General features: G+C 37.1%; 2 protein-coding genes across 18 annotated transcripts in view; one reads left to right on the forward strand and one right to left on the reverse strand.

Annotated features, from left to right (window-relative positions):
* Positions 1–8,511, reverse strand: part of MRP (Multidrug-Resistance like Protein 1) — a 117,926-nt gene extending 109,415 nt beyond the window's left edge. For 10 of the 17 annotated variants that reach the window (XM_073969955.1, XM_073969957.1, XM_073969958.1 and 7 more), the window contains exon 1: positions 8,354–8,496. The gene's annotated coding sequence lies outside the window, so the exon portion shown is untranslated. Of the gene's footprint in view, positions 1–8,353 lie in introns of all 17 variants that reach the window. The other 7 variants (XM_073969951.1, XM_073969961.1, XM_073969966.1 and 4 more) reach the window with 3 other exon arrangements.
* Positions 1–27,023, forward strand: part of LOC141394869 (uncharacterized) — a 61,950-nt gene that overhangs the window by 23,600 nt on the left and 11,327 nt on the right. The gene's annotated exons all lie outside the window — the stretch shown is intronic.

Below are 27,023 nucleotides of genomic sequence, written 5' to 3' on the forward strand. Positions count from 1 at the left end.
GGTGTCGGGAAAGTTCTTATTTTTCTCTGTATATCTGCCTTACGCCCGTCTGTTTCAAAGCAAGGTAGTTTAGAGCTCACAATATTTATGATGCAGCTTTTAAATTTGGCACAGAAGGTTTTTAAGACTCCTCAGATGTTTGGTATGAAAATGAGCGATATAAAAAACCCTTTGTATAGAGACCGCCCGATTTTCGGCATTTTGCGGCTAGCATAGATATGTCTGAAATTTGGCATTTGGGGTAGAAAACCTCCTACAATCTAAAGAAAGATCCAGGTTTTTATATAGTCCTAATGGGGCGCTATCACCTGATTTTTGAATTAGGATATTTTGAAGACTTTTTGTTACCTTATCCAATTGAACTGGAATTAAATTGATACTATGACGTGGTGGAGAGGAGCTATGTGTGTTCATTCATAAATGAAACGTTATTGCTTCAATACACTTTTTTTGGTAAAGGGTATGAAAAGTTCGTCAAGACGGAAATTCGTCTTTTTCAACTGTTTTTTTTTTTTCATAATAATAAATTTTAATTTTAAAGAAGTTTTCTTTTTTTGTTATTTAAAGTGAAGTAAGTGTGTAATAATTGAAAACATTACCATCTTTTTTACAACAGATTCCGTAAGTTTTGTACTGCACTTTGTGGGAGTTGTGGTGTACATAAAGTTAATGAGGTAACACAGAAGAAACGTACCACTGGGTCGTCTACTAAAATGTAGATGGCCCTTTGAATCGTCTACTGTAGAGTAGATGACCGATTTTGTCGTCTACTGTAAAGTAGATGGTCCTTTGAGTCATATGCTATAGAGTAGATGCCCCATTGGGTCTTATACTATAGAGCAGATGACCCTTTGGGTTGAGTAGATAGTCCTTTGGATTGTCTACTGTGGAGTAGATGGCCCTTTGGGTCGTCTACTTTTTTTAGAGTAGATAACCCTTTGGGTGGTCTACTGTAGAGCAGATGGCCCCTTGGATCGTCTTTCTTTCAGAAAGGATCTGTAGAAGCACCCTTTCTTTCAGAAAGGATCTGTAGAAGCACCCTTTCTTTCAGAAAGGATCTGTAGAAGCACCCTTTCTTTCAGAAAGGATCTGTAGAAGCACCCTTTCTTTCAGAAAGGATCTGTAGAAGCACCCTTTCTTTCAGAAAGGATCTGTAGAAGCACCCTTTCTTTCAGAAAGGATCTGTAGAAGCACCCTTTCTTTCAGAAAGGATCTGTAGAAGCACCCTTTCTTTCAGAAAGGATCTGTAGAAGCACCCTTTCTTTCAGAAAGGATCTGTAGAAGCACCCTTTCTTTCAGAAAGGATCTGTAGAAGCACCCTTTCTTTCAGAAAGGATCTGTAGAAGCACCCTTTCTTTCAGAAAGGATCTGTAGAAGCACCCTTTCTTTCAGAAAGGATCTGTAGAAGCACCCTTTCTTTCAGAAAGGATCTGTAGAAGCACCCTTTCTTTCAGAAAGGATCTGTAGAAGCACCCTTTCTTTCAGAAAGGATCTGTAGAAGCACCCTTTCTTTCAGAAAGGATCTGTAGAAGCACCCTTTCTTTCAGAAAGGATCTGTAGAAGCACCCTTTCTTTCAGAAAGGATCTGTAGAAGCACCCTTTCTTTCAGAAAGGATCTGTAGAAGCACCCTTTCTTTCAGAAAGGATCTGTAGAAGCACCCTTTCTTTCAGAAAGGATCTGTAGAAGCACCCTTTCTTTCAGAAAGGATCTGTAGAAGCACCCTTTCTTTCAGAAAGGATCTATAGAAGCACCCTTTCTTTCAGAAAGGATCTATAGAAGCACATCTTCAGTCAGAAGGTGTCTATAGAAGCACATCTTCTGTCAGAAGGTGTCTATAGAAGCACCCTTTCTTTCATAAAGGGTCTATAGAAGCACCCTTTCTTTCATAAAGGGTCTATAGAAGCACCCTTTCTTTCATAAAGGGTCTATAGAAGCACCCTTTCTTTCATAAAGGGTCTATAGAAGCACCCTTTCTTTCATAAAGTGTCTATAGAAGCACCCTTTCTTTGCTTGGTGGTCTACTGTAGAGCAGATGGCCCCTTGGATCGTCTACTGTAGAGTATATGGGCCTTTGGGTCGTCTACTGTAGAGTAGATGGCCCTTTGGGTCGTCTACTGTAGAGTACATGGCCTTTGGGTCGTCTACTGCAGAGTAGATGGGCCTTTGGGTCGTCTACTGCAGAGTAGATGGCCCCTTAGGTCGTCTACTGTGGAGTAGATGGCCCTTTGGGTCGTCTACTGTAGAGTATATGGGCCTTTGGGTCGTCTACTGTAGAATAGATGGCCCTTTGGGTCGTCTACTGTAGAGTACATGGCCCATTGGGTCGTCTACTGTAGAGAAGATTGCCCTTTGGGTCGTCTACTGCAGAGTAGATGGCCCTTTGGGTAGATGGCCCTTTGGGTCGTCTACTGCAGAGTAGTTGGCCCTTTGGGTCGTCTAGGACAGGGTCTTCTACTGCAGAGTAGATGGCCCTTTAGGTCGTCTACTGTAGAGTAGATGGCCCTTTGGGTCGTCTACTGCAGAGTAGATGGCCCTTTGGGTCGTCTCGCTATATGAGTACATCGAGTAGACTATCTTTCGGCCAAGTTTGACACATTGGATAATGTGGGGATGGCAGTTGTACCTGGATTTCAAGAACAATAAGTCATAGTCCCATAGAGTGAAACAATAGTTCCCCATGGTGGGTTGATATCTCCGGAACTGTTTATCATCTACCTTTTCTGTAGTCTTCACGTATCTGGAGAATTGTACGATCTTGGCGTCGGGTACCTTCCCTATTGCCATTTGTGAAAGGATGTACTCAAATTTTATCGATTTTACCAACTTTTTAACCGCCTGGAATATTCAAATATCACCCACCAATTCTACGACCACTCTGTTCAACACATGGACTGCGGAGATGAGCACCGAATTGAATATCCGATCGATGGTAATAGAATTTCGATCACTAACTACCCAAGATTACAGTATGTGACAAGCTGAGATGTAGGAACAAGGTCCTTAGGTCACTAGCCGGCAACACATGCGGTGCAGACAAAGAAACCTTGTTAACCACATATAACACAATAAGTCGGTCTGTTGTAAACTATGCGGCGCCAGAGTAGTCCGCGAACATAACATAAATGCTATAGAAGCACTCTTTCTTTCAGAAAAGCTCTATAGAAGCATCCTTCCTTTTATTCAGAAAGGGTCTATAGGAGCATCCTTCCTTTTATTCAGAAAGGGTCTATAGAAGCATCCTTCCTTTTATTCAGAAAGGGTCTATTGAAGCATCCTTCATTTGTTTTAGAAAGGGTCTATAGGAGCACCATTTCTTTCAGAAAGGGTCTATAGGAGCACTATTTCTTTCAGAAAGGATCTTTAGATACGCACCCTTTCTTCCAGAATCGGTCTTTAGAGAAGCACGCTTTGTTTCAGAAAGGATCTATAGAAGCACCTTTTGTTTCATTAATGATTTATAGAAGCATGGTTTCTTTCAGAAAGGGTCTATAGAAGCACCTTTTGTTTCAAAAAGGGTCTATAAAAGCACCCTTTCTTTTAGAAAGGATCTATAAAAGCACATCTTCAGTCAGAAGGGGTCAATAAAAGCACATCTTCAGTCAGAAGGGGTCAATAAAAGCACATCTTCAGTCAGAAGGGGTCAATAAAAGCACATCTTCAGTCAGAAGCGTCTATAAAAGCACCCTTTCTTTTAGAAAGGATCTATAAAAGCACATCTTCAGTCAGAAGGGGTCAATAAAAGCACATCTTCAGTCAGAAGGGGTCAATAAAAGCACATCTTCAGTCAGAAGGGGTCAATAAAAGCACATCTTCAGTCAGAAGCGTCTATAAAAGCACCCTTTCTTTTAGAAAAGGTTTATAGAAGCACCCTTTCTTTTAGAAAAGGTTTATAGAAGCACCCTTTCTTTTAGAAAAGGTTTATAGAAGCACCCTTTCTTTTAGAAAAGGTTTATAGAAGCACCCTTTCTTTTAGAAAAGGTTTATAGAAGCACCCTTTCTTTTAGAAAAGGTTTATAGAAGCACCCTTTCTTTTAGAAAAGGTTTATAGAAGCACCCTTTCTTTTAGAAAAGGTTTATAGAAGCACCCTTTCTTTTAGCAAGGGTCTATAGAAGCACCCTTTCTTTTAGAAAGGGTCTATAGAAGCACCCTTTCTTTTAGAAAGGGTCTATAGAAGCACCCTTTCTTTTAGAAAGGGTCTATAGAAGCACCCTTTCTTTTAGAAAGGGTCTATAGAAGAACCCTTTCTTTTAGAAAGGGTCTATAGAAGCACCCTTTCTTTTAGAAAGGGTCTATAGAAGCACCCTTTCTTTTAGAAAGGGTCTATAGAAGCACCCTTTCTTTTAGAAAGGGTCTATAGAAGCACCCTTTCTTTTAGAAAGGGTCTATAGAAGCACCCTTTCTTTTAGAAAGGGTCTATAGAAGCACCCTTTCTTTTAGAAAGGGTCTATAGATGCACCCTTTCTTTTAGAAAGGGTCTATAGAACACCCTTTCTTTTAGAAAGGGTCTATAGAAGCACCCTTTCTTTTAGAAAGGGTCTATAGAAGCACCCTTTCTTTTAGAAAGGGTCTATAGAAGCACCCTTTCTTTTAGAAAGGGTCTATAGAAGCACCCTTTCTTTTAGAAAGGGTCTATAGAAGCACCCTTTCTTTTAGAAAGGGTCTATAGAAGCACCCTTTCTTTTAGAAAGGGTCTATAGAAGCACCCTTTCTTTTAGAAAGGGTCTATAGAAGCACCCTTTCTTTTAGAAAGGGTCTATAGAAACACCCTTTCTTTTAGAAAGGGTCTATAGAAGCACCCTTTCTTTTAGAAAGGGTCTATAGAAGCACCCTTTCTTTTAGAAAGGGTCTATAGAAGCACCCTTTCTTTTAGAAAGGGTCTATAGAAGCACCCTTTCTTTTAGAAAGGGTCTATAGAAGCACCCTTTCTTTTAGAAAGGGTCTATAGAAGCACCCTTTCTTTTAGAAAGGGTCTATAGAAGCACCCTTTCTTTTAGAAAGGGTCTATAGAAGCACCCTTTCTTTTAGAAAGGGTCTATAGAAGCACCCTTTCTTTTAGAAAGGGTCTATAGAAGCACCCTTTCTTTTAGAAAGGGTCTATAGAAGCACCCTTTCTTTTAGAAAGGGTCTATAGAAACACCCTTTCTTTTAGAAAGGGTCTATAGAAGCACCCTTTCTTTTAGAAAGGGTCTATAGAAGCACCCTTTCTTTTAGGAAGGGTCTATAGAAGCACCCTTTCTTTTAGAAAGGGTCTACAGAAGCACCCTTTCTTTTAGAAAGGGTCTATAGAAGCACCCTTTCTTTTAGAAAGGGTCTATAGATGCACCCTTTCTTTTAGAAAGGGTCTATAGAAGCACCCTTTCTTTTAGAAAGGGTCTATAGAAACACCCTTTCTTTTAGAAAGGGTCTATAGAAGCGCCCTTTTTTTTAGAAAGGGTCTATAGAAGCACCCTTTCTTTTAGAAAGGGTCTATAGAAGCACCCTTTCTTTTAGAAAGGGTCTATAGAAGCACCCTTTCTTTTAGAAAGGGTCTATAGAAACACCCTTTCTTTTAGAAAGGGTCTATAGAAACACCCTTTCTTTTAGAAAGGGTCTATAGAAGCACCCTTTCTTTTAGAAAGGGTCTATAGAAGCACCCTTTCTTTTAGAGAGGGTCTATAGAAGCACCCTTTCTTTTAGAAAGGGTCTATAGAAACACCCTTTCTTTTAGAAAGGGTCTATAGAAGCACCCTTTCTTTTAGAAAGGGTCTATAGAAGCACCCTTTCTTTTAGAAAGGGTCTATAGAAGCACCCTTTCTTTTAGAAAGGGTCTATAGAAGCACCCTTTCTTTTAGAAAGGGTCTATAGAAGCACCCTTTCTTTTAGAAAGGGTCTATATATGCACCCTTTCTTTCAGAAAGGATCTATAGAAGCACCCTTTCTTTCAGAAATTATCTATAGAAGCATATCTTCAGTCAGAAGGGGTCTATAGAAGCACCTTTTGTTTCAGAAAGGGTCTATAGAAGCACCTTTGGTTTCTGAAAGGGTCTATAGAAGCACCTTTTGTTTCAGAAAGGGTCTATAGAAGCACCTTTTGTTTCTGAAAGGGTCTATAGAAGCACCTTTTGTTTCTGAAAGGGTCTATAGAAGCACCTTTTGTTTCAGAAAGGGTCTATAGAAGCATCTTTTGTTTCTGAAAAGGTCTATAGAAGCACCTTTTGTTTCAGAAAGGGTCTATAGAAGCACCTTTTGTTTTTGAAAGGGTCTATAGAAGCACCTTTTGTTTCAGAAAGGGTCTATAGAAGCACCCTTTCTTTTAGAAAGGGTCTATAGAAGCACCCTTTCTTTTAGAAAGGGTCTATAGAAGCACCCTTTCTTTCAGAAAGGATCTATAGAAGCATATCTTCAGTCAGGAGGGGTCTATAGAAACACATTTTCAGTCAGAAGGGGTCTATAGAAGCACATCTTCAGTCAGAGGGGGTCTATAGAAGCAAAGTTTCATTCAGAAAGGGTCTATAGAAGCACAGCTTCAGTCAGAAAGGGTCTATAGAAGCACATCTTCAGTCAGAAGGGGTCTATAGAAGCACTGTTTCATTCAGAAAAGGTCCATAGAAGCACATCTTCAGTCAGAAGGGGTCTATAGAAGCACAGTTTCATTCAGAAAGGGTCCATAGAAGCACATTTTCAGTCAGAAGGTGTCTATAGAAGCACATCTTCAGTCAGAAGGGGTCTATAGCAGCACAGTTTCATTCAGAAAGGGTCCATAGAAGCACATCTTCAGTCAGAAGGGGTCTATAGAAGCACAGTTTCATTCAGAAAGGGTCCATAGAAGCACATCTTCAGTCAGAAGGGGTCTATTGAAACACCCTTTCTTTCAGAAAGGATCTATAGTAGCACCCTTTCTTTCAGAAAGGGTCTAAAGAAGCATCATTTCTTTCAGAAAGGGTCTATAGAAGCAACCTTTTTCAGAAAGGGTCTAAAGAAGTAACCTTTTTCAGAAAGGGTCTAAAGAAGCAGCCTTTCTTTCAGAAAGGGTCTAAAGAAGCACCCTTTCTTTCAGAAAGGGTCTAAAGAAGCACCCTTTCTTTCAGAAAGTGTCTAAAGAAGCACCCTTTCTTTCAGAAATGGTCTATAGAAGCACCCCTTCTTTCAGAAGTAGTCTATAGAAGTAACCTTTTTCAGAAATGGTCTATAGAAGTACATTTTCTTTCAGAAAGGCCAGTGGAGAAGCACTCTTTCTTCTTTCAGAAAGGGTCTATAATGTAAGCACCCCTTGTTTCTTTCAGGAAGGGTCTATAGGTACACCCTTTGTTTCACAAGGGGTCTTTGGGAGCATCTTTTTTTAGAAAGTCTTTAGAAGTACCCTTTCTTTTAGAAAGGGTCTATAGAAAACTAAAATTCTTCAATGTGTGACCTATTTCCGGAACATACGCTGGACGAATTATCGTGGTCAGACCGATTCCGCTTGTCGAGATAAGTCAATCAGTATTTGTAACCGTTATAACACTAAACGGAAAGAAAGTCCGTAACCAAAAAAGGCTAAAAGGTACGGGGAGTGTCAATGCTAAAATGTTTGTTATCAGCAAAAAAATTGACTTAGCCACAGTGAGTTTGTCGTTAACTTAAACATTGTAGCAAAAACAGCAAAATCGTCTAGTCATTCGACACGTGACGTCATGGTAAGTCATAATGCCGACATGTGCTGTATTTTTTGTGGGTTCAATGGGTTGGTTGGCTTAACGAACGTTACGTTTTGAATGTAAATCGAACAGAAGAAGAAGAAGATACACAATGAAGTTCGATTGGGGGATTTTTTTCTCCAAACAAAAAAAGAACATGAATTGTTTAAATTTCTGACTAATTACTATTGTTGGTGTTGTTGTTGGTTTTATCAATAATTTACTTGCTGTTTTTTAACTACAACAATAATTGTAACTATTAAAATGGCAATTAATTGTTTTTGTTGTGATCCAAGGTTTTCGTATTGTTTTTTTCTTTTACGATTTGTTGTTCAATTGCAATTGAATAAATGACAAAAAAATCAATTACAATTTAATTGTGTTCACTGCATCAATTTTCGTTAAACATTTATTTCAACAAAAACAAAACACATGTTTTTTTCTTCATTTCATTTCAACATTAGAAATAAATTATTCAAATTTGAAGTTATTTCATAATCAATTTGTAAACTTTTATTGTTTTAAACTTTCACTGTTTTTTTGGCGTTATGTTTGTCGTTTTTTATTGATTATCACTCCAATCTTCATTCAAATCTTTGAAATTCTTGTTTTTTTTCTTGGTTACAACAACATCTTTCAAACCGGCAGCGTGTATTTTTTTTTTTTTGTTCGTTTATTTTTTGTTAATTCATTTACCTTTGCTTTGGTTTTTTTGTTTTTTCTTTCTACTTGTCACCACACTTTGCGCTTTTTTGCCGACTTTTAAATTCGAATTTAAGTTTTTCAACCGTCCGCCACGCTCGAACTTCTCACAGCAACTGAACTTTTATGAATTCTTCGTTAGAGTTTTGTGTACAATTTTATTAAAAACGTTAACTAAACTTGTCTTTGTTGTTGTTGATGATGATTTTTTCTTTTATTAATACAAAAACAGCAAAACTCAAATATTGATAGTGAATGTTATCTTGACATGCTCTCAATTTGTATTCATAAACAAAGAGAGAATTAGTTGATAACTCTCTTAAATAAAAAAAAAATTTTGCAATGTAATTTTCAAGATAACATCTCCCATTCTCAGAGGAAATAACAGAAAGAGTTGCTGGGAATATTGTTAATTCACTGTCATGACGAAAATCGACCGCGCACTCACAACCGGCCAGCCAGTCAATAAACCATAGTGTGACGTCGATCGTATACTCTATTTTCATTGGAACACGGATTGGATTAGTTAGTTTTGTATCGAAATTTTATGATACATTAAAAACATAAAACTTTTCTATCGTCTAAAGGATGCTTCTATAGACCCTTTCTGAAAGAAAAACTGTGCTTCTGAAGGCCCTTTCTGAAAGAAAGCGGGCTTCTCTAGACAGCTTCTAAAGTAAAGCGGACTTCTGTAGACCATTTCTGAAAGAAATCGGGTTTCTCTAGACCCTTTCTAAAAAAATCGGGCTTCTGTAAACCCTTTCTGAAAGAAAGCGGGCTTCTGTAGACTCTTTCTGAAAGTAAGGGTAATTCTATATATCCTTTCTCAAAAAAAAAAAAACACTACTTCTGTAGACTCTTTCTGAAATGCACCAACCCACATAACCCTTAACACAAATAGCTGCAAAAGACTGCCTGTGGAGAATTTAGAGTTGGCTACAATCAGAAATACTGTCCCTCGCTGCACACAGAACGGAGGCGGTTCTAATAACCAGAACACGTATTTTCGACAATCCGAGGGTAATGGTTCATGGTGTTTTCAAACGGTATCAACAGCAGTTATGTAGCTTCTATCCGAGGAAAGGAAGTGGATATATGAACCAGGGTTTCGGAGTCGATCAATTTTACTAGAGTCGGAGTCTGAGTCGAAAAAAATAACTCGACTCCGGGCATTTTTTCTCTACATTATAGAAATATAACATTAAATTCGGGACACCAACGTTTTTTTTTCAAAAAATCATTATTTACTTTAAAAGAAAACAATTAAGCAAACAATTCCCATTGTCGAATTGGGGACGCTCTGGCCGAAAGGTGGAGTACCAGGAAAATAAAATACCTGGGTGTGACCAAAATCAGGCTTAAGGAGAGGCAGCTGACCCCTTAATATCTTTGGATGGCGGAGGTTGAGTCAACCGGTACGGCAATCATCGAGGAACAATCGGCGCATAGAAAACTAATAAACGGCGATTGTACAGCGAAAAGCGGATGTCTGTTTTGGATCAGGCGATTCGCTATACAAATGTGTTTACCTTAAAGGCGGGATGGTGTCTTTAGTTGGCAGCCCCAACACCATCATAGGATACAGAGGGCCGATCACCCACTTATCTGAAACTCAACGATTAACGAAACAACTACAAGAGAAAATGATGATGACGAATATTGGAATACGAACACGGCTACGAATAGGACAATGAAACGTCAGGACGCTACGAGAATCGTCAAGGCTCGCTTAGCTAGAGGCCCAAATCAAAAAATTTAACATCGACATTCTGGGTATAAGCGAAATGAGATGGTGTGAAAAGAGTGACCTCATATCAGGAAATGGAAATATTGTGTGTACAGTGGAAAAGACAAAAGAGCGGAAAGCGGAGTGGGATTCATAATTTCAAAACACCTACGGAAGACACTTGCTGAATGGAATCCTGTATCGGACAGAATCATAACAGCGCGGTTCTATACCAGTATCAAAAAAATATCTAACTATCATACAATGTTATGCCCCCACAGAGGACACAGAGGATATAGAAAAAGATGAGTTCTATGAGCAACTATATGCAACCTTACGCAAAACACCAAACCGCGACATAATGATGCTAACAGGGGACTTCAACGCAAAAATTGACACTGATAACCACAACCTCTCACAAATAATGGGTAAACATTGAATGGGTTAAAAAAATAGCAATGGAGATCGTTTCATTGAAACGTGTCAGACTTTTGATTTAGTCATTGGTGGATCAATATTTCTACATAAGACAATCCACAAATATACCTGGACATCACCTAACGGGAATACGCATAACCAAATAGACCATATGTGTATTCGACGAAAATGGAGAGGAAGCTTGGAAGACGTGCGCACCAAAAGAGGTGCCGATATGGACAGCGATCACGAGCTATTAGTAGCAACAATAAGGATCAAATTAAAGAAGATACACCAAGCTGGCTCAACAGAAGGCATCAGGCGCCTGGATCTCCAATCACTCAGAGATGAAACAAAGAGAAGATTAGTTGATCAAAAGATCATGGGAAGATACATGCAAAACACTACAGGATATCGGAAGAGACATAATCGGTTACAAACAAAAGGAAAATCGAAAAGCATGGATATCAGAAGATACGTGGACATTATACAGGAAAGAAATGAATGGAAAAATCGCAAACTTGACAGTGATGAAGCGTTACAAATATACAAAACTGTAGCCAAATAAGTGAAAATATATGCCAGAAAAGATAAAAGAAATTATTTTAAAACTATAGCCAATGATGCAGAAGCTGCTGCAGGAGCAAACAACATGAGGGAATTGCATAAACTTATCGGGCGACTAAGTAATCAAAATATAAATTGTGATCACGTACCGATGGAAACAACACTTTGAGTTTATAAGCAACGTAAACGAAGATAATCAGTCGAACCCAAAACCGTTAATGGAGCACCACATAAACAATTCAATATCCACAGAAACACCAAATCCGAACGAAATAAAACAAGTCATTTTAAGACTGAAAAGAAACACGGCACCAGCTAAAGATGGAATCCCATCAGAACTCTTACAAGCTAATCCAGCAACTTTAGCAGAAATTTTATATGCCCATATTCGATACGCATGGATAAACGAGCAACTACCCAACTCGTGGGACAAAGGCCTTATAATTAAACTGCCCAAGAAAAATGACCTATCTGTATGTGACAACTGGAGAGGTATCACACTACTCAACACCATCTACAAAATAATGGCAATCATATTAAACGATAGACTGAAAGTAACGAAAAAAGCTCAGAGACGAACAAGCCGGATTTCGCCCCCATAGAAGCTGCCTGGACCAAACAAACACTCTACGAATAATTATTGAACAGACGCTAGAATGGAGAACACCTCTTTATTTAGTTTTCGTAGACTTCAAAAAAGCCTTTGGCGTGCCTATGAAATTAATTAAAATAATCCAAGGTCTATAAAATAATGCAGAAACTTGCGTTCTACACAGAGACAGAAAAAGCGAATCCTTTTATACCAATGCAGGGGTTAAACAAGGATGCCCTCTCTCACCTCTCTTATTTGCAGTAGTGCTCGATGAAATTATGATTAAAATATGCGAAAAGAAACGTGGCATTGTATGGGGTTTCAACAATCGCCTTGAAGACCTGGACTTCGCGGACGATATATGTCTCTTGTCCCATAAATTCAGCGATATGGAAAGTAAACTGGACGACCTGACTGTGCTTGCAAACAAAGCTGGACTGGAAATAAACACTGATAAAACAGAGGCAATGCGTATAAACACCACCAGCGACAACGCATTTAGTATCAAAAACAAAACCTTAAAATACAGTTAGGCAAGAAAAGTATTGCAAAAACCAAAATTGTAGAAAATTTCATATTAATTGTTCGTTTATGGCAACAAATTATGTAAAAACTATACGGTTTTTTGTGCAAATCTCTTGCTATAGGTCCTTACAACAATATTGCGTCAAAATATGCAACGGGTATTTGCGATTTATGACAAATACGGTCAAAAATAAGGATTAACTACTATTTGGGGGTGACAATAAAAGTATTGCAAAAATTACCAAATCGATGGTTTCTTCGAGAATTACCAAAGGTGTGTTCCTTAATGAGTTGTCTATCCACTTTGGACATTCATTCAAGCATTAATGTGCTTAGTTAAACTAAAAATTAAGGCTCGGTATGTTCCACTCTAGGGATACTGGTTCCCCAATTTTTAGTAAATCTTGATCCTTCGTTGGGGGATGTTTTTGGAGTATTTTTTTCTTAAATTGGACCAAAACATTTTATGAGGGTTGATATCAGGATGTTGGCCCGATGTATTTAAGAGTTTTGTGTTGTTATATTACATCGGTCTTTGGAATGGTGGTAGTTGACTTTGCTGGAGCTTTCGAGATCGATTTTTCTGACTTTCAGACTAATGACTATTAAATATTTCTTAACGATGTCAGTGGGGATGTCTTCGTAATCATTATTATATCGGTGAACCCAATTTCGCATACTATTTTCCATGGGAAAGAATATAGTACCCAACTATTCGGTATTCCAGCTTCTCCAGTAGCGGTTTAATTTCCACATTTGATGGGTTTTATTGGATTTGGCGCAATTTTTTGGATTTATTATGATAGCAGAGGATAATATCTATCCAATTAGTAAAAATTAAATCATATCAATACCATTGAGAGACGAAATAGTGCTCTGTTGTAGGTCGTTTCAAAATACTACACTGGTGTCAATTTTTTCCATATACTTTCCAGAGGTATTTCTATGTTCTCAAAGCCAAAATCGAACTGTTTTGCATTGTTCCATTATTCTACAATACATATTGAGTCAAATATTCATTTTTGGCATACTTGCCTGTGGCCGATTCGTCATTGTTTATTGTTAATATGGCGCCATGCGTTTTTTACCTGTCTGAAGACCCTCCATGAACGTATTTTTTATCACTGAACTTTATTACATTCAATACTGTTAGTCCATTATTATCCGCAAAAGTCATAAAAATGCATAATGACCGCAAAAATTTGCAAAATTTTTATAGTTTTATAGTACTGATTTTCCCGTTGCAATACTTTTATTGTCACCCCCAAGTAGTAGTTAATTCTTACTTTTGACCGTATTTGTTATAAATCGCAAATAACCTTTGCATATTTTGATGGAATATTGTTGTAAGGACCTATAGCAAGAGATTTGCACAAAAAACCGTATAGTTTTCACATAATTTGTTGCCATAAATGAACAATTAATATGAAATTTTCTACAATTTTGGTTTTTGCAATACATTTCTTGCCTAACTGTATGTAGACAATTTTTGCTACCTCGGGGTTACTATGTCATCAGAAAATGGTGTAGAAGAGGATGTTGACAATAGACTTAAGAAAGCTAGGTCCGTATTCGGAAGACTCAGCAAAACTTGGCGATCAAACCAAATATCGTATAAAACAAAACTGCGTTTGTTTAATGCATGTGTGAAATCCACATTGCTTTACGGAAGCGAAACTTGGCCCGTAACAAACGCCATAACACAAAAACTCCAGGTATTCGTCAACAAATGCCTCCGGATAATAAGCAAAATATTTTGGCCCAACAAAATCTCAAACGATGCATTATACCAGATGGCAAATGAAGAACCAATCGCCCGGCAGATTGCAATGAGAAAATGGAAATGGATAGGGCATACGTTGCGACAACCACAAAATAGTATTTCCAGGATGGCTTTGGAATGGAACCTACAAGGAACCAGACGCCCTGGCCGCCCAAAAATTACATGGCGCATAACCATACTCAATGAGCTGAAGAAAGCAAACACAACTTTAGATGATATCAAAATATTATGTAACGATAGAATAAGTTGGAACAATCTTGTAGAAGCCCTATGTTCCCAAGTGGAATAATAAAGGAAAAAAAAATATTATAAGTTTGAGGGGCGCTTCACAGGATATCTACATCCTTTGAAGTCAAATCTCTTCATCTCTATTTTGATTACAAAATCCATGTTGAGATTATTTTATGTTCCAATTGATGCTTTAATTTTTTGCCAGCAAAAGTGAAGTTGTATGATATTCGAATTATAATTGGGCATTTAACGTCATCTGTACAAGTCTTCTGTCAGAAGACTTAGATCAAATCTTAATTATTAAATGATTCTATACAAATCTAGAAAGGACATCAGTAGTGGGATTCTCTAACGCATTTTTTGGTTACCGAAAAAAATCGGTAAATTTGCAAAGCTTATAATTTCGGGAATTAACGAAATTTGTCGGTAAGTTAGCAACCAAAATAAAGTTGTCGATATATCCTATCGATAGCAACAGTGTTGCCAACTTTGTTCATACTTTTTCATTCATAAATTGGTGTTTTAACTTTACCGACTTTTGTCGGTAGCCAAAAAATGCGTTAGAGAATCCCACTATAGAATCTAGAAATTCATCGATAGATTTTATTTGAAATATTTTGTTGGTCCGTTTTATGACAAAAGCGCCATTTTTTCAAGCCAAACATTAATATTTTGACTTTTTCTGTCCACCATTTCCGTAAAATCTAATATTTTTTACGAAAAGAACATGTTATGTTCTTTCAGTTGAAGAAAATCTAAAAAAAGTTTCGTAGTTTTCTTCGATAAAATTCATGAGAAATCACTTTTTAAGGCTCTCGAAACGTTCTAAAATGGTGTTGTTTCACATACATACATATTTTGAAACTTAAAGATTTTCTCACGGGGAAGAGTTCCTTCCAAAATTTACTCGTGCGAAGAGAAAAGACGCCAAACCGAAAAAAAAACTTTCTAAATTGTATTTTGTTGCCCTGTTTGAGGATTCAGTAGAAATAATATAGATATAAATATGAAGTAATATTAACACTCCCGATCATCTGAATAGGTTTGACATTTTTTTTTCTTTTTATATGTTAAGGTATCTTCTGATGTGTTTGTATTACCGATCCATACTATTTATTTTTTGAGAGTCCTATACTATGCCAACATTCACAAGAAAAAACATAACGGTGTTGCCATATTTTCGGATAATAATAAAAAAATTTACAAAAAAGTGTTCAATTTTCGCGATCACCAGAATAGGTTTGAATCAAATAAAATTGAAAAAATTGTACTACCCATGCAAATATTGTGCAGTTTTTTTGTTATAATTTAGTAAAATGGAACATTCCGATAAATCCTACAACAAATTTGACCCGCTTTATTAGGAACGTGGGTTCAACTCTCAACCTGGAAAAGTTACCAAGATCGACAAATTAGAAAGTACATTGTAAATATTTGGTATTTTAGCTCAAGTTTTATTTTTTACCTATCCTTGTAGTACAAATTTAAATATTATCATGCTCACAATTCCACCATAGTTGACCACATACATTATAAATGTTAGAAAATTCGTCTGGAAGAATGTCTCTTCGGCGACAAAAACATAGAAAATTGTAATTCAAATTTAACTCAAAGGGGCATGATATCGCCGACTTTTATAATGAAAATGCTGATGTCAAAAGAAAACTGGAGAAAAATATATGCAATATATGTACATCCAAGATGCCATGTTGGAGAAACCCCTATACCAATGCAGGCAAGATGCGAACCTCTAATCATGTTAGTAATATATATACAATGGATGGGAGAGTAGATCAATATAAGAACTGCATAGAGCAGCCAATGAGACCCACACCGTAGTAATGCGAAAGCGGTCCCGTACGTCCAAAGATGTTGTCCATGAAATTATATTCTGAATCCTTAGTTTCTCTTTTAATATTTGGCATATCCGATTACGGTAATTACTGCAAAAAACATTTATTTCATCTTTGTCTGTGGATATTGAACGACACCAGTAATTGAAGCTACACCAGAGCTGCTCACAGAGAACAAGATACAATTTAAAAGAAATTAGGGAAAAACGATTTGTGGAAGTTTTATTAATATTTATTGTCCTCAAAAACGATTCTCTAGATTAAACAATTAAAAAACTAGAAAAAATTCAACAAATATTTTTTTGTTTCCAAATACAGAAAAAGAATTGATGGGGAGGGAAAATGTCGCCGTTCTGAGCAGGGCTGAACTATACCAACTTTGTGAAATGCCTTAGGCGCCTCTATCACAATGCAACTATCTAAAACTTATCATTGAAAATAGTAGATTTGCATCTAATCTACTGTGCAGAACACACTAAAATAATGGATCTCTGTAGAGATCTCTTAACAATGAAAGGTTCCCTTTTCTCTTTAAAGTTTACACATTATTGCGAAATATTGATACTTTTTCAAATAATTGCAAGAAAAAAATTTACATCTTAATTTTTAAAAATTATCTCTTTCTCTGAATTCATTTGGGTTTGTTAATTTTTTGTACAAATAAACAAACAATTATACATTTGTTAGGGTTTTTCATAAAACCAGCCAAGATCACCCATATACGTTAACGTGATTGCAGCAACAAAGTGTGTTCTCTTTGTTCTCATCTGTTGTGGTTTAGCAAAGGAAAGTCTTGTTCAGAGACTTGTCCATCTATGTCAGTGGTACACAAGAAGAGCATGCTATTCTGGGTGATTGTATGGGAAAGAGAACCGAATTTTTCTAAGAGTAAATAAAATATTTCAACTTAAGATTTTTATTAGTTTTTTATTATTAAACCAATACGGAGAAATCCAAAAAGGTATTTCAAATAACCAACTATATGTTAATATTTGTAATTTTAATTAAAAACAACAATATTAAAACAAATAATGTGTTCATCCGTAGACCAGTGTCGACCAAGAAGAGCGAAGACAAAAATCTGAATGTATTAAAAACTTTGCCAATTCATAACAGTGTGTTAGTAAGTTTGTATGCACGCTAGCTACAAAACAAATCAAAACATTTGCTCTCTCATGCACGGGTCGGGTGTGTGTAATTTGCCGAGAAACTTCGTAACCTCAACAATACCAAAGAACTGCATGGCCGTAGACCTGTTAATCCGTTCCCTTCTCAACAACGACTACACGGCTGAGCGTAAGTGTTCGTGAGAATTGTGATCACCGTTTTCGTAAAGACGCGTTCATGTCTGATCTATGTCATAGATGATCAAGATGAGAACTCGTCTTTACTTTTTCGTAAGATTCACCATACAAATGCTCTCTTCGTTTTCATCATTGCATTAGTTCAGGGCTGAGCTCGCATGTGTGCTAGCACCAGCCGAGTGCACGGCCATCCACTGGTGGATGCTGTAAAATACTCATAATTTAATTATTTCTACAACTCTTGGGCGTTTAAGCATTTTTTCTAATTATTCTTTAATAATTCATTTGTGGCAAGATTTTAGACACCATTAAGGCCAGAACAGATTAATCGTCGCTTGCTTTGCTTTCTAAATGTCAAATGATAAAGGAATGCCAGAGCCTCCTAAGGGGAACGCAGGCGGATTTGCAAAGAGGCTCTGGTATTCCTTTATAATTTGACATTTGGGGAAGCTAGCAAAGCAAGCGACGATTGATTCTGTTCTGGTCTTTAATGCTTAAAAATTTTGAAATATTTTAAGAAGCAACAAGAAAAATTAAATAATAATTCTCCCTTATATATTTTCTTTTCCTATTTTGCTCACCATTGGCTAGCACACAGGCAAATTGTGAAAAAAATAAACATTTATGCAATTTTTTATTTATATTGTTTAATAATTTGCATTGTGCACGATTTTAGACAGCATTAATGTTTAAAAAATTTTGAAATAAGTAATGAAACATCAACAAAAAATAAATATTAATTCTCCCTTAAATTTCCCTCTCTCTCCATTTTGCTCAGTCCTGCATAGTTGCTTGAGTACGCAGAGTAAGACCAATTTATTTCTTCTCTTTCTCTCTCTTTCTATGTCAACAAAGTAGAAAATCATGCCAACTCTGGAAAACGTTATCCGGTATGGGCCGGCAATGGGTGTATTATGAATGAAGATAAACAATGTGAGAGCTATGCAGTACACATTGGGTTCTCACTCACTATAATATAGTGACTATATCTTTATTTGATAAACATGAGAGGGAATTGCTATTAATTAATTTTTCTTCAATAAAACATCAGCTAAATTGATATTTCAGTGCACTGTGGTCCCAACCTGCGACAAAAATCAAAAAATCGATATCAGTAAATTCCAATGACAATTCAATTTATTTATTTTCAATCTTAAAGACTTTAAAAACGTCAATATCTCAAAATTTAAATGATAAAATTATTTTTTTCGGAAAGGAAAGTTTTAGTTATAGGTATTTTTAATATTTTTACATAAAAATCTGCACCCATTATTTGTCTAAAATGTCGTGGAAATTAATTTTTTTTAATTACTTTTTTGTTGATTTTTTTGCAAGACCTTAAAATTGAAGTTGAGTTTTACAAACTAGGCCATCCCAGGCCACTCTCAACATTTTCTATAGAATCTTCGAAATAGTATCAAGATAACAAAAAAGTGGTTCCAGCTGCATATATTTGCATTTCCGTGTGTGACATCAAAAATATTGATGTTGCCACTGATCGTTTCAGTGAATATGCCGTATTATTGTGTCCTCTGTTTCTTTTTTTGTTTTGTGTGTTTAATAATTTGTTTTGGTTTTTTTCGATTTAGAAATTTTTGTTTTGGCATCTACTTATGAGTGTATTTTTTTAACATTTATATATTTTTGATATATGATGCTACATTTAATATGAAAAACAACTAAAATGTTAAGTTCGGCCGGACCGAACTTTATTATACCCCCTCACCATGAAATATTCTGACCTAAATGAATAATTTGTTTCCTTTCCTGTCCACAATACCAGGCGGTGACGTTTTTTGACCACTGAGATCTCCAAATAGCAAATTACAATCAATTCGGGCTAAAAATGTAGATAAAAACTTCAAAATACCTGAAATCGGGAGGTACCATTATATTGGGGCTATACCAAAACCTGGACCTATGACCACAATTTTTGGTGCAGAAGATTTTTGACAACTGAGAACGTCAAATAGTAAATTACATCCAATTAGGGCTGAAAATGTAGATAAAAATTTGAAAATACCAGAAATCAGGAGGTATCGTTATATGGGGGCTACATGAAAGAAAAACTGAACCCATATTGATGATTTTTTTGGCTAAAGTATTTTTTACTTATTTGAAGCATTTACTGAAAAAATCAGATCGATCCAACGATTAGAAATATTTTTGTCGCACCTTCCCATACAAGTGGGACCACTGTGCAGTGTAGCTGCATATTCGAACTAATCTGGATTAGTCTATATTATACATCCTATGAGAAGACTGCATATAACTGGATCTTTATTTAATGTTAACTTATTTATTTATCATTTCGTATGGCTCATTAAAACCTATCCTATCAATGGCAAGAGGCAAATAGTACTCACCTTCAAGAAATTGGTCTATAAGAATATAAACATTAATATGTAGTAACACATATGTATAACGTCAAATTCACGTTGCTAAATAAAATCGACGATAGTCGATTCTCTTATTTGCACACGTCTCTGTTGATTCAGTTCTCTTGAAATACGATAGGTTCATGTTGGTTCAACAAAAGCGTCAAGTCATTGTTAAAATATCATAATTTATGTATGAATGTGTTGTGTGCTCGCAAAAGATTGTTTACAAATGCTAGAGTGTGGATCAGAGATGTGCATAGTATGACAAAGTACTAAATATTGTACGCTTGGCGAATTTCAAACGTTAAAATTTTTTCGCATAAAGTCTTCACAATTTGTAGAGCACCGCCTTAGCCACTAGTGGAGAATTCTACGTCATTTGTTAAACATCCATTCATACTGGACGATCTCACTTCTGTCACCAGTAGCGACGAATACTCTTGATGTAGAATTAAAAGGTGTTATCCAGTTGCGGATCATCAATATTGGTTTGGGAAGCGAGGTCTCGGCCAGAACACCTTTGGGATGCGGCACTGTTGTGGTACATTATTCCATAACGTAATTTCCGAAGTCTTTGCCAGAACAGGACGTGTGTCTGGTAGCCTTGGACCAATCAAATGTTGTTCGAGAGGTCACCAACTGTGTAGACGCAAGATATACGTGGAACTCATAAACTATGATTTCAAAAACGGTATTGTGAAACGGGATGTTCGCCAAAGAGAGGTCATATCTCCATAATTGTTCTGAATTTCCATATCCTTCCGAAGACGACATTGAAATAATTACAAAAGCGGTCCTACGCTTTCATAACATTTGTGGGTAGCTGAATACCTACCTCATTGAGTAGCCACTAAGTCAACAGACACGTTTTTTACCACATGGATTGTAGAGATATTGCTACCACTGACTATGGGACAGCGTTACTCAATGACACATGCGACACATGCATCTCCGGGCCCGATTCCCAGGTCTGAGGGGACTTTAATGCTCATCATGAGTTGTGGCATTCAGTCCTCGGAAATGTGCTCTACGTTTTGCGCGGTCAATAAGGACGCCTCTTACCAAAATTAGCGCAGAGTGTCATAATTCGCGATACATAACTCTCGTGTCACCTGGTCTGGCAAATGACGTCATCTGTCAACCTGTCGCTTTTCTTTGGTCAGACCATCTCCCCATAATTGTCTCAATCAGCAAACCGTCCGATTTCATCATCACTGAACGTTGCACTTTTATCTATCATGGGAAAGCTAATAGAGAGAGTTCACTAATCCCCGCTTCAGAGATCTGCCCAACCCTTCTGATGTTCGGGTAGCAGAAAGAACGTTACGAGACGTTGCCACTGTTCCAGCCATTCGCTACATACCTGCTGATCGAGTACCAGAAGTGATACCAAATAACCTAAAATACCCAGCAGTGGCGACGAGATTAGCAAATGGGCATGATGAGCTTCGTCGAGCCAGCCCCAATGGCACCAGAGTCAGGGAGCTGACACTAGAAATTAACAGGTTGGTCGGTGAGGATAAACAGAATTAGTGGCTAAATCATTTAAATATTTGAAACATTGGATCAGAAAACCGGAGCCTCGAACCCTGGGAAGAAGTAAGACAGGACCTCATTCATGTTTCGCGACATCATGCTGACTGATCCGAAGAGCTGCGCAAATTAATCGACAATTTGTCGAGCATCAGACAAGGGGCGTTGGACCCTTTCATTCAGAAAGGATCTACGGAGGCACCCTTTAGTTCAGAAAGGGTTTACAGAAGCTCCCTTTAATTCAGACAGGATCTACAGAAGACCCCTTTACATCAGAAAGGGTCTACAGAAGCACCCTTTTCTTCAGAAAGGGTCTACAGAAGCACCTTTTATTTGAGAAATGGTCTACAGAAGCGCCCTTTATTTCAGAAAGGATCTACAGAAGCAGTCCTTATTTCAGAAATGGTCAATATCAGCACCCTTTCTTTCAGAAATGATCTACAGAAGCCCCCTTATTTCAGAAATGGTCAATATCAGCACCCTTTATTACAGATAGGGTTAATATCAGCACACTTTCTTTCAGAAAGGTATATAGCGACACCTTTTCTGTCAGAAAGGGTCTATAGCAGCACCCTTTCTTTCAGAAAGGGTCTATAGCAGAACCATTTCTCTCCGAAAGGGTCTATATCAGAACCCTTTCTCTCCGAAAGGGTCTATAGCAGAACCCTTTCTCTCCGAAAGGGTCTATAGCAAAACCCTTTCTCTCCGAAAGGGTCTATAGCAAAACCCTTTCTCTCCGAAAGGGTCTATAGCAAAACCCTTTCTCTCCGAAAGGGTCTATAGCAGAACCCTTTCTCTCCAAAAGGGTCTATAGCAGAACCTCTCCGAAAGGGTCTATAGCAGAACCCTTTGTTCAGAAAGGGTCTATAGCACACCCTTTCTTTTAGAAATGGTCTATAGAAGCACCTTCTTTCTTTAAGAAAGGGTGTACAGAAGCACCCTTTATTTCAGAAAGAATGTACAAAAGCACCCTTTTCTTCAGAAAGGGTCTACAGAAGCTCTCTTTACTTCAGAAAGGGTCTACAGAAGCACTCTTTATTTCAGAAATGGTCTACAGAAGCACCGCTTATTTCAGAAATGGTCAATATCAGCACCCTTTATTCAGATAGGGTTAATATCAGCACACTTTCTTCCAGAAAGGGTCTGTAGCGTAGACCCATTCTGAAAGAAAGGTTGCTGCACCCCTTTCTTTCTATAGAAGCAATCTTTCTTTCAGAAAGGGTTTATAGAAGCACAATTTCAGAAAGAGTCTATAGTAGAACCCTTTCTCTCCAAAAGGGTCCATAGAAGCACCCTTTTTTACAGAAACAATAGATGTACCCTTTCTATCAGAAACGGTCTATTAAAGAACCCTTTCTTTTAGAAAGGGTATATTAAAGCACTATTTCTGTCAGAAAGTGTATATTCCTTCGGTACTTTTTATTTCAAAAAGTACTGGCAATAACATACTTTTAATTATTCCACTCCTGGTGAGATATGAGAACAAAGAGTATTTTACAGATACGGAAACAAATTCATTCGCAATATGTGTCAGGGAAAGTGCGGGACAAGGGAATGAAAAAAAATCTCTCTCTCCCTACTTTCTATCCACTGATAACAATTTCGATACGTCATGAAATATTTGCACTTTAAAGCGTGCCATTCGATGACTGTAGTAGCTGACTGACTGGTTAGTCGCTTATTCTTCAGAATTGAAATGTGATAGGTGCAGAATGTTTACACTCAAAGAAAAATATGGTTGATAATTAGTTTAGTAATTCGAAATCAATGTTATTATATGTAATTGCGGATAGATTGACACAGCAATTTTCATGGCAGTCTTCGAAAAAAGGCCAAGGGTAAAAACTGAATTATTTGTATTTTGAAAAGTTATCAATTTTATTGATTATGTATTGATTAATAATATTTTTTTTTCAAGTGTATTCTAATCATATCATTTACCCTCCATCAATTGAAATTGATAAACTATCAACTATCTTTGTGTAAATGTGGGTTTTCTCTTTACCCAAAGAACCTTGAATACTGTTATCGGTCGCGCTAATCACATTTCGTAAATCGATGACAGAACTTATATTTCATTTGTGGATTTTTAATCTAAGACATACCATGAAGTGTGGAACAATGATTTAGTTTTTTAGAATACCCACGTTTTAATGCATCGAATATGGCCATGGAATACTCCACGTTCTTAAAAAAATATCCGAAATCGGAAAAAATTACAATGCGAAATTTGCACCAAAACTTTAAATATAAGTTAGCAACACTGTTTCTGTCGACAAGTTTTAGTGAAAACTTTTCTTTTGAGAATTCACAAAGATTTCTAAAGGGATTTCCGGTTTTTGATCACGAAGTTTTCTAATGGCTTATCAAAGTCTTATTGTGGTGGTGATTTCCAAAGGGATTTAAAAGCACAGTCAGGGAGTTTTTCGCACATATCCGAAACACAATCGGAATATTTTAAAAAGACATATCAGAAGCATAAGTGGGAGGTTTGCTGGAGGTATTTCAGAGGCATAATCGCGGAGTTTACTTGCAGTATGTCAGAAGTATATTAGCGGCATAATCGTGGTGTTCATTAGAGGTATTCCAGAGGCATTATCGTGGAGTTTAATGGAGGTATTTAAGACGAATAATCGTGGAATAATATCATAAGAATAATTTTAAAGTTTACTTGGGGTATTTCAGAGGTACATATAGGTGTTTCTATAGAAGCACCCTTTCCTTTACCACCTTTCTTTCTCAAAAAGGATCTTTCGTTCAAAAAAAGGTCTATAGAAGCACAATTTCTTTCAAAAAGGGTCTATAGAAGCACGTTTCTTTCCGAAAGGGTCTTAAGAAGCACCCTTTTTCAGAAAGTGTCTAAAGAAACACTCTTTATTTCAGAAAGAGTCTTTAGAATCACTCTTTCCTTCAGAAAAGGTCTAAATAAGCACCTTTTCTTTCAGAAAGTTTCTAAGGAAACACCCTTTATTTCAGAAAGGGTATACAGAAGCACCCTTTCTTTCAGAAAGTGTCTAAAGAAACACCCTTTATTTTAGGAAGGGTCTATAGAAGCAGTCTTTCTTTCAAAAAGTGTCTAAAGAAACACCCTTTATTTCAGAAAGGGTATACAGAAGCACCCTTTTTTCAGAAAGTGTCTAAAGAAACACCCTTTATTTCAGAAAGGGTCTATAGAAGCACTCTTTCTTTCAGAAAAGGTCTAAAGAAACACCCTTTATTTCAGAAAGGGTCTATAGAAGCACTCTTTCTTTCAGAATATATCTGAAGAAGCACCCTTCCTTTCAGAAAGGGTCTAAAGAAGCACCCTTTCTTTCAGAAATGGTCTAAAGAAGCGCCATTTCTTTCCGAAAGGGTCTTAAGAAGCACCCTTTTTCAGAAAGTGTCTAAAGAAACACCTTTTATTTCAGGAAGGGTCTATAGAACCACTCTTTCTTTCAGAAAGGGTTTAAAGAAGCACCATTTCTTTTAGAAAGGGTTTATAGAAGCAGTCTTTCTTTCAAAAAGTGTCTAAAGAAACACCCTTTATTTCAAAAAGTGTCTAAAGAAACACCCTTTATTTCAGAAAGGGTATACAGAAGCACCCTTTCTTTCAGAAAGTGTCAAAAGAAACACCCTTTATTTCAGAAAGGGTCTATAGAAGCACACTTTCTTTTAGAAAGGGCCTATAGAAGCACCCTTCCTTTCAGAAAGGGTCTATAGAATCACCCTTCCTTTCAGAAAGGGTCTATAGAAACAGTATTTCTTTCAGAAAGTGTATAAAGAAACACCCTTTATTTCAGAAAGGGTCTATATAAGCACTCTTTATTTCAGAAAAGGTCTAAAGAAGCCCATTTCTTTCAGAAAGGGTCTATAGAAGCACACTTTCTTTAAGAAAGTGTCTAAAGAAACACCCTTTATTTCAAACAGGGTCTATAGAAGCACTCTTTCTTTCAGAAAAGGTATAAAGAAGCACCCTTTCTTTCAGAAAGGGTCTATAGAAACAGTCTTTCTTTCAGAAACGATCTAAAGAAGCACCATTTCTTTCTGAAACTATCTAAAGAAGCATCCTTTCTTTCAGAAAGGGTCTAAAGAAGAACCCTTTCTTCGGAAAGGGTCTAAAGAAGAATCCTTTCAGAAAGGGTATATAGAAGCACCCTTTCTTACAGAAAGGATCTGTCTATACAAGCACCCTTTCTTACAGAAAGGGTCTGTCTATACAAGCACTCATTCTTTTAGAAAGGGTCTGAAGAAGCACCCTTTCTTTCAGAAATGGTCTGAAGAAGCACCCTTTCTTTCAGAAATGGTCTAAAGAAGCACCCTTTATTTCAGAAAGGGTCTATAGAAACTCTCTTTCTTTCAGAAAGGGATTTAAGAAGCACCTTTTCTTTTAGAAAGGGCCTATAGAAGGACCCTTTCTTTCAGAAAGGATATATAGAAGCAGCCTTTCATTCAGAAAGTGTCTAAAGAAACACCTTTTATTTCAGAAAGAGTCTATAGAAGCACAGTTTCTTTTAGAAAGGGCAATAGAAGGACCCTTCCTTTCAGAAAGGGTCTATAGAAGCAGCTTTTCTTTTAGAAAGTGTCTAAAGAAACACCCTTTATTTCAGAAAGGGTCTATAGAAGCACTCTTTCTTACAGAAAAGGTCTAAATAAGCACCCTTTCTTTCAGAAACGGTCTATAGAAACAGTCTTTATTTCAGAAACGATCTAAAGAAGCGCCCTTTCTTTCAGAAACGATCTAAAGAAGCACCCTTTCTTTCAGAAACGATCTAAAGAAGCACCCTTTCTTTCAGAAAGGGTCTAAAGAAGCGCCCTTTCTTTCAGAAACGATCTAAAGAAGCACCCTTTCTTTCAGAAAGGGTCTAAAGAAGCACCCTTTCTTTCAGAAAGGGTCTACAGAAGCACCCCTTCTTACAGAAAGTGTCTATAGAAGCACCCTTTCTTTTAGAAAGGGTCTATAGAAGCGCCCTATCTTTCAGAAAGGAAATACAGAAGCACTCTTTATTTCTGAAAGGGTCTGAAGAAGCACTCTTTATTTCAGAAAGGGTCTGAGGAAGCACTCTTTCTTTCAGAAAGGGTCTATAGAAGTACTCTTTCTTTCAGAAAGGGTCTATAGAAGTACTCTTTCTTTCAGAAATGGTCTAAAGAAGCACCCTTTCTTCCAGAAAGGTCTATAGAAGCACCCTTCCTTTCAGAAAAGGTCTAAAGAAGCGCCATTTCTTTCCGAAAGGGTCTTAAGAAGCACCCTTTCTTTCAGAAAGGGTCTAAAGAAGCGCCCTTTCTTTCAGAAACGATCTAAAGAAGCACCCTTTCTTTCAGAAAGGGTCTAAAGAAGCACCCTTTCTTTCAGAAAGCGTCTAAAGAAGCACCCTTTCTTTCAGAAAGGGTCTACAGAAGCACCCCTTCTTACAGAAAGTGTCTATAGAAGCACCCTTTCTTTTAGAAAGGGTCTATAGAAGCGCCCTATCTTTCAGAAAGGAAATACAGAAGCACTCTTTATTTCTGAAAGGGTCTGAAGAAGCACTCTTAATTTCAGAAAGGGTCTGAGGAAGCACCCTTTCTTTCAGAAAGGGTCAATAGAAGCACACTTTCTTTTAGAAAGGGCCTATAGAAGGACCCTTCCTTTCAGAAAGGGTCTATAGAAGCAGCTTTTCTTTTAGAAAGTGTCTAAAAAAGCACCCTTCCTTTCAGAAAGGGTCTACAGAAGCACACTTTCTTTTAGAAAGGGTCTATAGAAGCACCCTTTCTTTCAGAAAGAGTCTGAAGAGCCAAT

Source organism: Musca autumnalis, unplaced genomic scaffold (genome assembly GCF_047663935.1).
Source record: "Musca autumnalis isolate F117 unplaced genomic scaffold, ASM4766393v1 scaffold_2, whole genome shotgun sequence".
Lineage (NCBI taxonomy): Eukaryota > Metazoa > Arthropoda > Insecta > Diptera > Muscidae > Musca > Musca autumnalis.